Source organism: Pleurodeles waltl, chromosome 6 (genome assembly GCF_031143425.1).
Source record: "Pleurodeles waltl isolate 20211129_DDA chromosome 6, aPleWal1.hap1.20221129, whole genome shotgun sequence".
Taxonomy (NCBI): domain Eukaryota; kingdom Metazoa; phylum Chordata; class Amphibia; order Caudata; family Salamandridae; genus Pleurodeles; species Pleurodeles waltl.
In genome coordinates, this window is record NC_090445.1 from 1,122,492,173 (window position 1) to 1,122,505,898 (window position 13,726).

The following is a 13,726-nucleotide window of genomic DNA, read 5'->3' on the forward strand; positions in this document are numbered from 1 at the left end:
CTGTTTTATAGGGACCATGCGACTCAGGTTTGATCAACCAGGCCCGTAGTTGGCCCGTTCACCACTCCCACCTCCTCATGTGTTCTGGCTACATAATTTTTATAGTTGTGATAGCACAGGCATTCCAACACTATGTGATATTGCTCCCAAACATCTAGGAGACAGACGTCTATCTCCTTGTCCAGGCCCAAAGCATTGCCCAATCTCACCTTTCAGAGTCCTTGATTCCCCATCTAATGTCTTTATAATGCCTATTGATTGGCCCAAACAATGACCCCGGATCACCCCCTTGAAAGCCTCTCACTCTATTAATCAAGAAGAGGCAGATTCCTAATTAAGTTCAAAGTAGTTGGTTATTGCATGCCCCGGTGAGTCCCTAAAGCAGGTTTATTCTTGTGTCTGAAGATTTAATCGCCATGTGGGGAGCTAAGGTCTTTCTTCAATGGGCCAAAAGCCCAACAGCAAATGGTTATGATCTGATAGAGTGCATCCCAAGTATTTGGTGTGTGTGTAACATTCTATTGGAACACACAAACTTGTCAATACGGGTGTGGAGTCAATAGATAGCGGAGTAATAGGAGTAGTCATGAGTCGTCTCATGTTGGGTTCTACAAGGGTCTGATAATTCCCAGTGAGTCAACCAGTCCCTAAAGCCCCTGTTGTCTTATGTGTCATCGTCCTTGGGAGATGGGGTAGGGAGCGGTTTAGCACTACATCAGCCAGACAATTAAATTCCCCTCCCACCAGAATGTCATCTTCAGTCATAGGCCCAATGTGGCAGAGAGCGAGTAAAGGAAGGCCACCTGATCTTGGTTCGGGCATATATGCTTCCCAATATAAAGTCCAGGCCAAGCAGTCTACCTTTTATAAAAACATAGCGTCCCTCACCGTCAGTGACTGAGTGCATGAGTTCAAAAGGCACCACCACTCTGATCCAATGATCCCTGGGCATACGCTGAGTATGAGGTAGCGTACAGCTGACCCCACCATTTGCACCTTAAATGTTCCACCTCCTTTCCAGCCTGGTATGTTTATCGCAACATTGCTACCTGTACCCACCGTTGTTTCAAATATCTATGGACCCTGTTTCCCTTGTGGGCAGATCCCATACCCCTACTATTCCAGGTCAAAAAAATTAAGTAACGTTGTGTGTCTTGCATTCCGAGGACTAAATGTGTGTATCTTGTCCACTGTCCCTGGGCCGCCCCCGTCCCAGGCCCATTCTACAACAGGAATATGCATTCTGAGATAGATCTGTAGTAAGAACAATAACTCCAACCTCAAACACCCCCATCCAAGGGCTATTCGTCAACGGCATGCCGGCCAAACTTAGAAAACATGAACTTAACTATGAGACATCCACCTCCGGCCATTTAGAAGGAGACGATCTGAGGGGGGAGAAGGCCCTCATGGAATGTGAATGGTTCCACTTCAACAGTCCGCCATGAGTACATGTTGTGAGGCACTTGGCCTCCACCAGTAAGTAGCATCCCAATTCTTCCCATCTTGACTACAGAAAAAGACTGAGGAGTTCCCCCATGCCTTCTGCTCTCTCCCAACCTCATCCCGCATAGACCTCCCCAAAATGACAAGTAGTAAATCACCATATGGTGCCCGGAGAGGAGGGAGGGCCATCTCCAGCTTCTCCGAATCGAACACACCAGGTCCTCCACTAACTGTGGAATCACAACAGGGAGTGCCAGGTCCTCATTGTGGGAAGACCCAGAGACTGAGACCTCTGACCTCCTATCAGAAGAGAGGCCTGAGCCCAGGTCCAACTCTTTCACCAGTGCAAGTGCTGCCACGGCCTGGAGAGCAGCCGCTCATTCCTGCTCAGTTTGGGCATCGTTGGTCATTTTATGGTGTGATTCCTCAGCAACTTTCTTGTGTGTTTCCTTTAGTCTGCGTATCGGAACCGCCAGGCGGTGCCTAGTCAGTGGGAGGGAAGAGCCCTGTTTATATGTTTTGAATCACTCCCATGCTGCCTCCCGATCATCACAGAAGTGACTATTGCCATCAAATACAATCCTCAGTCTGGCAGGAAACATTAAGGAGTATTGAAGGCCTTCTTCTCTAAGTGCTTTCTTCACTTCCAGAAAGGAAGTCCTTCTTGCCTATACGGCTGCCGTGAAGTCAGGGAAGATAGAGATTTTGCTGTTGTCCACGGTGAAGGGGCAAGCATTCCTTGCCCTCTGAAGGACCTTGCCCCTTTCTCGGAAATGCAATAATTTGGCCACAACTTGTCGAGGTGGCCTGCCAGGAGCAGGGGGACGGGCTGGCACTCTGTGAATCCACTCCAGGGTGAAGATAATGTGAGTTGAATTGGGGCTACGTCCTCTTGAAGCAATCTCTCCAGGTAGGAAACCATATTGCCCCCCTCTGCTCCCTCGGGGAAACCCACCACCCGGATGTTGTTGCAACGATTTCACCCCTCCGCATCATCCACCTCGTCTTGCAATACACGCACATTCTCTGCAAGGTCTGACATTCGGCCAGTGTTGTAGTTGGAATCTCGCACCTAAGCGAGACTGCTGGTTTAGGGATGACAGCACTTTTGTTTGTAGGCAACTGAGTCACTCCTACAACAAGTCGCAACTGTCAGCCCAACCATCCTGACTCACAAGTAGTACCTCACCAAAACTCAGAAAGCAAAGGTGATTTCTGGCAGCCTTATGCATGGCCTCTAGATAAGACCTTTCAGGTAAGTTGTGGTGGAATGGAAGTTATTCTTTTCTCACGTTAGCAACAAGACTCAATCATACACGAGCAATGAAGGAGATACAGGAGAGTTTTCAATATATTTATTAAAATGTCTGCAATCTACGATAAAATGCATGTGCTGCAATGATTAGGATGATAAACAGTAAAAGAAGCAGAATTGTGAAGATGGGAGTAGTGAATATAACCGCCCACCCAACCATCTTATAATAAACATGAGATGTAAAATTCCTAGCCAGGAGAACATATTCTCTACCCTGGTGAGAACTGAAGCGCATCCAACCCTCGTTACCTTGGAACGAGGTCTCCAGATTGGTGACAGAAAGGCTGAGTTCTGCAGCAAGGTGACATGCAGCATAGATGGCACCTGAAAGGAAACCATCTAAAGACCTTGTCATTGTTGGATATATTTATACAGATCATGTAGGATCCCTGATGCAAGTTTTGTACTAAACAACTGATGAGGAGGCAGACTTTTGGCAACAATTATATAAACAATCCCCAACAAGTGCACATTATGTTTCTATCTCACCCGAGTGAGAAAGGGACATGATGACAATACCTACGTACATCACTGATCATGCCGCTGATTATGATGCCTTCTCAGAGTGGCACTGACAATGCAAGTCAAAACATTTGTATAACATATAAATAATGGCAGCCATCTTAGAAGAAATAATAAAATAAATCGAATAAAACAGAGCAAGGTAAGTAGGTAAAAGTCACTAGGTGATGGGGCACAGGCCTGAAAGCCAAAGGCTAAGCTCAACTCCTGAGTCCCAATAGGAACTGAAATGGATTCACCACACCCTCCCCATTGCCGAAACAAGGTTACTAACTCGCTAGTGAGGGTGCATGAGTCCAAACCTAAATTGCTCTGAAATAAAATGTCTAAAATCTAATTAAAAAGTAAGCTAAAAACATACAAGGAGATAAAAATGTCAACCATGACAAGCATAGCAGGCCAAATGCGAGCTGAATTAATAAGGCAATTTGGTGTTAAATTCAACATTTTGAATATGGGCAATGGTCAAATTATCCAACAATAATCATGGTCCTGCAGAATGCCTCCGAAGTCATCAAATAGGAGTGCATCCAGGAAGGACTCTACATCGGCAGATTGTAGATCAATCACATGATTGGCAAATGGATCCACAGAGCAGAAGTGCACAGATATCGTAGGTGCAGGATCACCTGCATAGGTAGCACCATCCCTAGTGCCAAATGTCATCTGAGCCAAGTAGTTCACAAGCAGTGGCTCATAAGTGGTCTCGTGAATCAACCTCAGTCTCATGGGACTGGACCGTGAATGAGCCCTCTTTGGGAACATCAGATGTTCCTTGTCCACAGGAAGCACTGGCTGAATAGAAAGACACACCAAAGGTAGACAAAGACAACATGTTGAATGAAAGACTGGCTGCACGTACCACAGGAGTGGTCGGAATTACAATGACCAATCATGCTCTAATTCTTCCAGCAACGGAGCACCAAAGAACTGTACCATGAGATCAAGACATAGCTGGGCTGGTGGTAGCTCCATGACTGCTTAGCTGAGATAGCACAACCACTGTGAATTAGAAATAGCAACAGCAATAGTCTGCCAAACAGCTCCAAAGTTACAGGAAATCTGCCAAACACCCTCAAAGAGAGTGAATGGATAGCTGAAGAAATGTCTCTGAAAACAGTCTGAAAGGTGGAAACAAATCGAGACCCAACAGCCTTAAAGAAATGTACAAACCCTGCAGTGCTCAAGGCATTGACAATTCTGCAGACCAGCACTCCAAAGTGCTTGGGAAAGTTGATATTTAATAAGGATTGTATTTCAGCTGATGACCTCACTATCTGGAGAGCATACGTCTCCTTGGCCATTGTCAACAACGCTTTTTTTTTTTTTTTTTTTGCAACAGTACTGCCTTTAGTCTGCTCAGCTTGTCAAAATTTACATTAGTAGTATCAATGTAAGGCCACATTTCTGATACTCTTATGTTATGCGGGGGTATTAAAACGTGTACACAAAAAGTTACAATTTGAGAAACTGAAATTGTGTAGGCAATTCCTGGTCTCATTCCGCAGCAACTCTGATCGTTCAAGACCACATAACTTCCTTTCCAAAGTATATGAAATGCTGGACGTATCAAAGGGACGGGAGTATCCTTCAGAAAGCATACTACGTTCGCAACTGCCACACTGCAGGAACCGTGAGCAGATCATTGAATGACTAACAGTAGCCTCACATTCGCTTCCGCTCAGAAAGACCTCTGTTTCACCGTTCAGACATTTGAACTCAAAAGGCAACTCCCACTCTTCTTTTATATAGCTATATCCTAGCTGCTCGTATCTGCCCACAGCAAAATGTTTCAAACATTTTGTGAAACCAAAGGTGTAAATTGGCTTATTTATACCCCCATGTACTCACTATACTGTTGTTGGAGTTTTTGATACGGTGAAAGACAGCTTTTCATAATTTTCTATGTTAGGCATGGTGTAACTTGCTTCCCTTTTAGCCATTATCTGTTGCTTCCTGGACAAATTAAAAAGCAGCAAACAAGTCACTACTGTTGGTGTATTTCTAAGGGATGTTGCCATTTTTTAGAATCTGTAATGTTCAACACAACTGCATGATGGAACGCAGCTGACTTTACCCATGCTATAAAAGGGACATGGCATTCTGAATTATATCTATTGCAGAAGACACAATATTATTAAGTGTTTATATTCTGTTGGACAGAGTTTTCAAGTCATTATCGATAACACTTGAAGCCTTCTCCATACTTGACTTGAAAGTGTGGAATTATAATTACCATTCTGGACCCAAGCATTCAGTTCTTCCTTGGTGACATTTAGGAATGCTTGCCAATTGGTGAATTTGGCTGGGGTGGGGATAGTGGGAACGTTAATTTCTTTTATTTTTCCTAACCCTAACGAAGATGCTTGTTGAACTGTGTCATTTAAAAATATCATTAGGACAGGAATAGGGCATGCTCTAAACAAAGCGGCCCTGCCCTGAATATGCCAATCTTGTGTTTCCCATACACATCAAAATAAAGGAATCTGAATAGATTAATTTAGTGTCTGTTAGCAGAACCTTCCGCATTTTAGAAGATGGAAATTTAAAATAATAAGACTGCATTTGTAGTGTTGTGCCGAGAGAAATATGCAAATTTGGCTACATATGTTTTGGGACTCCCTGCAGGTGGAGTTGAACAATGTTCCCATTGTGTGTATTTAAATACTGTTATATACCTAGTTACTTGGTTCAGAAAGTAATGTCCCCAATGACTGTAACAGAACAATTCCCCATAATTCGCTGTGTTCATATACACATCTACACTTTCAAATACAGTGTAATCCTGCAATTCAGATAGCATAGAATCAACTTTTTTTTAACATTGTAGTCATCAGAAACAACACCAAGTGTAATTACATCAGTCATTGACATTTTGAACAGATATGGAATTTGGAAAAGCTCTGTAGGCCCATATATATCAAAAGGAACTTTATCCCAAACAATCCCATCCAGAATTGGTACTGCTGGAATGCTCACAAGGGACAAGACTCTTTGGACCTTATTTGAGGAAAGATATGGTGTTAGAACTGCATCCATTAGCTCGACAGAAGAGCGTTCAGGAAGATAATGACCATTTATCAAGAGAAAGAAAACAGTCACAAAACCAATCCATAGCAAAAAGGCAAGCAATGTCCGTAGTATCCACAGATAATTCCATGGATAATCCAAATAGTTATTTTTAAGCCATATAAACAGTTTCAGTTGTGGAGGAAGTTGAAAAAAAGTCATCTTGGTCTATGAAGTAACCAGAAGCAGTCTGTCCAAACACAGGAGCCGGTGCATTGCTGGTGGATGGGTCCACTTCTCATGGAGGTTCATACTAGACAATGTTGTCAGTTTGTTTTGCATTGGAGTAAAAAACATCTTGGACAGTTTTTGTCGGTGAAGTGGTAACAGGAATCAGCAGAAGTTCATTCTCTACCCTCCCCATGCTCGAGGCATTTGTAGCAGCATTGTTCATGCTGGTATATTCAGAAGTGTTGTTGTTTCTCCTTTAAAAAAGGTATGTCCTGTTGGGTAGTGAGAGGAGACCAGGGACTACCCAAGGGACTTCAGGGTGTACTGTGCAGGATCAGCCGGATCAAGCAACTTTTTGTTGTCATTGGAGACAAATCTGTTTCCTTTGGAACCTGGCAGCGGTTGTAGAATGACAGCTCTTGTGCCTTGAATTCCCAGGACTGAAACCAGTGCTCTGTAAGATGGACTGAATTACTTCTTCACAACAATCTTTTCACGAACCAGAGCCCCAATTGTTGAAGCTCCTGTAAGACAGTGAGACATTAATTTATGTCAAAAGGTGTGTCTGCCGCCACCATACCAGGGCCATCTAGATCTGGAACATACATAGGTATGCAAAGGAGGAACTCATTAGGAGTGTGTGTGTGTGTGTCCCAGGACCATCTTGGCATTTTATTCTATTATTCAGTGCTCTCTGGACCCCATATAGGTGATGAAGCCAACTGCAACCTGAACCAAATACCCTAGCTGCTAAGGACTGCTTTAGGGGTACGATTCCTCCTCTCCACATCATAATTACCCTTGAGATAATATAAGGGAGAGTAATGGAGTTCAGCACTCATCATCCTCATGGTGTCCCTGAATGCCCTTGAGGCAAAAGCAGGGCCTTGGTCCGAGTGGAATGCTGAAACTGCAAATGTGCCGATAAAAACTAGCAAGTCTTTTATAACAATTTGAGCGTCAGCCAACCACTGACTCCATACCCACAGGATTCTAGAACAAGATTCAACAGCGACTAAGATGTATTTGTATGCACCATCAGGTTGTAAGGAACCACAATGGGTCCAGGTGCACACATTGTAGTGGCCTATTGGACACTAAGAGGGATGTCTGCAGTGGTCGTTTGATGTTGGAGCCCTTTATTTGCTGGCAAATGTCACAACAAAGGACATATTGCTTGGTCTGTTTGTATAGACCCAGCCACCAGCAGCGTTTCTGTAAGAGTGATATTGTGGCCGCCAAACCAGCATGAGGAGATGCAACACCCTCATGCACTACTCTTAATAAGATCTAATCGCTGGTCTTGGTTGGGGATCACTCGATCTCCCATCCCAGGAATTGTCGCAAAGGCAATATTCTGTGCACTGATGGTAGGAATATTTTGTAGGCTATGGTTTTGGAAGAGGGTTGCCTTCAGCCGAAGCTTTCACAGCAGCCTGAATTTCATTATCCAATCTCATTTGAGAACAAGTCACTGCAGCAACAAAAGCCATAGCTACTGCGGATTTGGCAGCTTCATCAGCCAAAGTATTTCCTACAACGTGTACTCCTACATGTTAATAGCTCAATGTATTTACTACATGAGCATCTGGTAGCTTATCCCTTAGATCAACCACCCTCCCCCACAGATTTCTGTGGTTTATGGTGTTCCCCTTTGAGTCTCTGAACCTGTTCAACCGCCAATGATTGAGATCATCATTGTAGGATTGGATTCAATAGTATGAATCACACACAATCAATGTGAGCTGTTCTAGATCAGTATCTTCCAGTGCCAAGATAAGAGCTTTAAGCTCAGCACAAGCGGCTGAGTATTGATGTTTTGTACCTACAGCTGATTGTGCTGAACCATCAGTGTAAATGACAGTTTGGTATCTGCAAGTTGCAAGAACTTAGTAGGTACGGGGTACTCCTGTTCGTACTGGAGAAATTCTTGTGTTTGAAGTTTTGGGTAAAATATTTAGTCTACATCAGTGGCAGTCAGGGAAGTTTTCCTATTGAATCCAGCATGGATGTAATACTTTAGCATTAGGAAAGCTTGCTTTGGTGACAGCCTCTAAGGCTGGCACCAAGGTAACGACAATAATGAGTTTCCCCTGGGCAAGTGGCCTCTCCTTAATGACAGTCATCTGTACAGAAGTCAGAATCTTTTCTGTCAGTGCAAAGTGTTGTTCTGCATTGGAGTATAAATGTGATTTGTATGCTTTGAGCACCTTGTCGCCCTAATTAAAGGTGACATAGTTGAACCCAATGGCACCAGCAATTATTCTGATGACCAAATTTGTTTTGTTGTCACATGTGTATAAATGTTCTGCTTCTAGCATGTCTTCCTGCAATCCTCTATGGATGTGTGTGTGTTCAACTGTGCAGTGTCTGCTGAAGAAATCTGGGTGAATTAAATCATAGAGTGGTTTTATGCGTTGTGGATAATATGGAATGTAAGTTCTACCAAAGTTAAAGAAACCAAGTAATGACTGTAGTTTCTTGATGGTATTTGGTGGTTGAAGTTGAGCAAATTTTTCTAAAAAGCACAGGGCCATGCTGTTGCCCTCATCTGATAGCTTGCGTCCCAGGAATAATACACTGTGAAAGGCTATTTTATTTTTCTTAAAATTGAATTTGTAGCCAAAGGCTGCAAATCTTAGAACGATCCGATCAACCCTGGCAAGATGAATGTTGAGGTTGTCATCTGTGAGATAGGTGTCATCCACATAGGACAAAGCCTCAGGATCAATATTGCGCAATATTGATGTTACAGGGGCTGAGAACAACCCTGGGCTGTACCTATAGCCCTCGGGCAAACAAAAGAAACATTTTTGTGAGCCAAATGAGAATGCACTCCAGTCCATCACCTCCATGTGCTATGTTTTGGCATAAAATTTTTTGGAAGTGTCCAAGGTTGTTTTGTATTTTTTCGCATTATGTTGTTAATTAGTGCAGTGCTGCATGCAATTTGTATTGCGTATGTATATGTATAGTTTGTCTGTAATCTTAGACTATTCTATATGAATGGTCTGGTTTTGCAATGAGGAATAATGGGTTACTCATTGCAGAGACACAGGACTTTATTACTCCCTGATACTCAAGCTGAGTGAGGTTCTCTCTCACTGGAGCTTTAGGCTCGTATTTAACAGGATATTGGGGCTGAGGTGTAGACCTAATCCGTATTATATAGTAGGGGGAATCCTTATCCCTCGCTACATGGTTGCGGTACAGCGCAGGTGCCTGCGCCAAAGTCCAGCAACAGCATAGGCTTTTTTTTTTTTTTTACCCTATCTGGAGCAAGATATGAGAAAGAAGGTAAAGTTATGTCTTTCCCATGTGGGAGCTTGCTGTCGTACTCAGGTGGTCAGTCTCTTTCTGCCAATAGGATATCACAATTGTGTTCTTCCCAAAAAATGACATTAACAGTGTGCTCTAAGTCTCCCTCAATTTGAATATTTGAATAAAAAACACTGTTGGTGAGAAAACACGCCTGTCTGCAGTTTCAACTGCAAGAGAGTTGTTAGTTGCTGTCTCATCTAGAAGATCTTTTAGACTCTGGCAAAATATTGTGATTTCTTCCCACGCTGTCCAGCAGGGTCACTGCCCAAATCTTGTTCCTCACAATGTTCTCAAGTTTGCTGGCATGTTTTATTGGAGTTTGTCACCTTTTTTCTTTTTAAATTGTGGCTTTTGTTGTGTTGTGTCTGAAGACCACTGTAGGTCCTGAATTAGTATATCTGTCAGGAGTCTTTAAAGTTTCTCTATTTCTGAGATTATGGCCCTCATTCTGACCCTGGCGGTCGGTGATAAAGCGGCGGCCAAGCCGCCAACAGGCCGGCGGTCTAAAATATGCAATTCTGACCCTGGCGGGAACCGCCAACACAGCCCGCCAACTTAACACTCCGACCGCCACAGCGGTACAAACAAACAGCGCGGCGGTTCCCGCCAACAGCCCGGCGGCAGACAATGTACCGCCCACCCTATTACGACCCACCAATCTGCCACCTTTTCCGGGGCGGGAGCACCGCCGATAAGAACACGGCGGAAACAGACTACGAACGGGAAAACGCTCACCTCTACGCACTCCACGCGAGATTCCGGCAGTATGGAGCCAGAGTTGCAGGTCATCCCCGCACTCCTATTCCTGCTCATATACCAGGAGCACGCCCGGCGGCGCGGAAGACATCGGTGAGTACTGCACCTACGACACAGGGGAGGGAAAAGATTACCGGCACACACCCACCCACCCACACCCACTACAACACACACATCAATGCATTCCCACAGATCACTGTCACAACCCACAAACCACCCCCCTCCGAAATAATGCAAAGACCAAAAGAAGAGATCATAAACGGGCAGATATATTGAAATATGTACACCAGTAATCCCAATAAATAAATAAACTATGTACAAAATATATACAGCTACTAAATGTAGTCCAACCACTGTCCGTGGATCACAGGGGTCCTGTGCAAAGGGGCAAGGCCCAGTCCCACGACAAGAACTCCACGGAGAGAACACTGCAGGGGCATCAGAAAGAAAATAGGACAGGCACCTCAGGGGGAAGGGAAGGGGGGGCACCTCAGCCACTTGAGTACACGACGCCAGATCCACGAGGGGACTCCATGACCACTGGCCCATCCTGGGGAGAGCAAAGCCACAGTCCAAACAGTCCAGACAGTGGGTGGCCTGCCCACTGGGCCATCCTGGGGAGAGCAAAGCCACAGTCCAAACAGTCCATACAGTGGGTGGCCTGCCCACGGGGCCATCCTGGGGAGAGCAAAGCCACAGTCCAAACAGTCCATACAGTGGGTGGCCTGCCCACTGGGCCATCCTGGGGAGAGCAAAGCCACAGTCCATACAGTCCATACAGTGGGTGGCCTGCCCACTGGGCCATCCTGGGGAGAGCAAAGCCACAGTCCATACAGTCCATACAGTGGGTGGCCTGCCCACTGGGCCATCCTGGGGAGAGCAAAGCCACAGTCCATACAGTCCATAACAGACCCCACTGCCACTGGAGGAGGCAAGTTGGCCAGAGGACATCCTGCAGCCCTGCCCGAGATAGATCCTGCCCTGCCACGTCTGCCAAAGGGCCAGCGGTTCTTGCCCTGAAGGGCCCAGTTCAGCGGTTCTTGAGACGGCGGGGCCCAGTTCAGCGCTCCTTGCCTTGAAGGGCCCAGTTCAGCGCTCCTTGCCTTGTAGGGCCCAGTTCAGCGGTCCTTGCCCTGAAGGGCCCAGTTCAGCGGTTCTTGAGACGGCGGGGCCCAGTTCAGCGGTTCTTGCCCTGAAGGGCCCAGTTCAGCGGTTCTTGAGACGGCGGGGCCCAGTTCAGCGGTTCTTGAGACGGCGGGGCCCAGTTCAGCGCTCCTTGCCTTGAAGGGCCCAGTTCAGCGGTTCTTGAGACGGCGGGGCCCAGTTCAGCGGTTCTTGCCCTGAAGGGCCCAGTTCAGCGGTTCTTGAGACGGCGGGGCCCAGTTCAGCGGTTCTTGAGACGGCGGGGCCCAGTTCAGCGCTCCTTGCCTTGAAGGGCCCAGTTCAGCGGTTCTTGAGACGGCGGGGCCCAGCGGAGCGGTGCGTGAGACGGCGGGGCCCAGCGGAGCGGTGCTTGAGACGGCGGGGCCCAGTTCAGCGCTCCTTGCCTTGAAGGGCCCAGTTCAGCGGTTCTTGCCCTGAAGGGCCCAGTTCAGCGGTTCTTGAGACGGCGGGGCCCAGTTCAGCGGTTCTTGAGACGGCGGGGCCCAGTTCAGCGGTTCTTGCCCTGAAGGGCCCAGTTCAGCGGTTCTTGAGACGGCGGGGCCCAGTTCAGCGGTTCTTGAGACGGCGGACGGTCTATGGCCAACTGCTAATTGCCTGGTGGTGCCCTCCTGGGCAGCGGGGATGGTGCTCCTTCACTGCCCACCTGGGCTGTGGGTGGTGGGGCCCTCCTGGCCAGCTGGGCTGGGTCCTCCCTGGGCAGCGGCTATGGGGGTGGTGGGCTCTCCCGGGGCAGCTGTGCCGGTTCCTCCCGGGGCAGCGGCTATGGGGGTTGTGGGCTCCTCCTGGGCAGCAGGCCTGCTGCCTGACCTCTCCGACTTGCTGCCCTTGCCCTCCTTAGTCGTGGGCCTGTGGCCCTTTCCTCCCTTTGGAGCTGTGGCTGGTGACTGTCTCTGGGTGGTGTCCGGGGGGGATGTAGAAGGCGGGCTCCTGCGGCGACCCTTCCGCCTTCTGCTCCTCTTCCCAGGGGGTGGGCTGGCTGTCCCCTTGCTGCTGGGCGAAGATCCAGACATGCGGGCTGGCGGGCTCCAATACCCCTGCACCCTTGTCAAGGGGGCTGCAGGGCTGGTGGTGGCTGAGGTGCTCTTCTTACCCCGACGAGAAGGAGGGGGGGGCTCAGGGTCAGGAAAGAAGTTAGTAGTGGCGAGGAAGAGCTTCTTGGGACAATGGAGAGTGGTAGGTACAGTGGGAATGGGAGTGGAGGGAGAGGATGTGGTTGTAGGTGAGTCACGTTTGCTGTCTTTGGGTGCAGGTGCAGGAGGGATAGGCTGTCGTGAGGTGGATGGCTGTTGGGTGGGTGGGTGGGTGCGTTTGTGTGGTGTGGAAGAGGGGGTGACAGACACAGTGGGAGAGGACACAGGGGACGTGTAAATGGCAGTGGGGGTGGTGACTGCACGTGTGCGGACTGGAGTGGAGGGTGTGCTGGTGATGGAAACACTGGCTGATGGTGAGGTGAATGGAGGTGTGAGTGTAGACGTCACAGGGAGGGAGGAGGGAGACGAGGAGGTGGGGGTCACAGAGGTGGTAGTGACTGTTGGCATGTCTGCATCGGAATGTTGCGTGTGTGAATGTCTGCGTGATCTGTGGTGCTTATGTTTGGATGAGCTTCTCTTGGGTGTTGAGGTGTGTGCAGGCTGGTCTGATGGTGTGGGTGGGACAGGCAGAGGAACAGGAGACTGGGAGGAGGGAGTTAGTAGAGGCAGGCAGGAGACAGGGACAATGGCTGCCGTCAGTGCTGAGGCCAGAGCCTGGAACGATCGCTGATGGGCAGCCTGACCCGAATGAATGCCCTCCAGGTACGCATTGCTGCGATGAACCTCCCTCTCCACCCCCTGGATGGCATTCAAAAGGGTAGTCTGCCCAACAATGAGCGTTCGGAGGAGGTCAATGACCTCCTCACTGAGGGCAGCGGGGGTAACAGGGGCAGGGCCTGAGGTGCCTGGGGCGAAGGAGATGCCCGGCTTC